This window comes from Trachymyrmex cornetzi, unplaced genomic scaffold (genome assembly GCF_001594075.2).
Source record: "Trachymyrmex cornetzi isolate Tcor2-1 unplaced genomic scaffold, Tcor1.1 scaffold64, whole genome shotgun sequence".
In the NCBI taxonomy this organism is placed as follows: Eukaryota; Metazoa; Arthropoda; class Insecta; order Hymenoptera; family Formicidae; genus Trachymyrmex; species Trachymyrmex cornetzi.
Genome location: NW_017299959.1, coordinates 239,834 through 240,267, shown reverse-complemented (window position 1 = coordinate 240,267; position 434 = coordinate 239,834). Strand labels below are relative to the sequence as shown.

Genomic DNA, 434 nt, shown 5'->3' with positions numbered 1-434 from the left:
AACAAACAAAAAGTTGTATTAACAGTTGTTTTAACGTGGTTCAAACTTTTCTTTTTGGAATGGAAATAATTCAAAAATATATAAAGTTATTAGAACATATTTTATTTTTTTAAATAATACTTATTTGTGCTGATAGTTCACTAAGATGCAGATTTGTGCTGATAGTTCACTAAGATATGATCACAGCATATCCTAAAAAATAAAATCAATAGACCTTAGCATCAGAATTATAAATTGAGAACAATACGTATTATTCTATACTACAACCAATTTTGTCGTAATCTTTTCTTAATATTTTCTTATTAACACGTATTGTCGAGGAACAGATAATATGTTATAAATATACCTGGGTCAAGTTTTAACCCTTCCGTCCACTACGTTTTTTCAGCACCTTTCAGTCCACTACGAGGGTCGTTATCGTCTTGGCGTTTTTT

At 29.0% G+C, this 434-nt stretch overlaps 1 protein-coding gene across 1 annotated transcript in view; it reads right to left on the bottom strand.

The window, feature by feature from the left end:
* Positions 1-434, bottom strand: part of ifc (delta4-sphingolipid-FADS-like protein ifc) — a 12,540-nt gene that overhangs the window by 3,194 nt on the left and 8,912 nt on the right. The window lies entirely within an intron of this gene.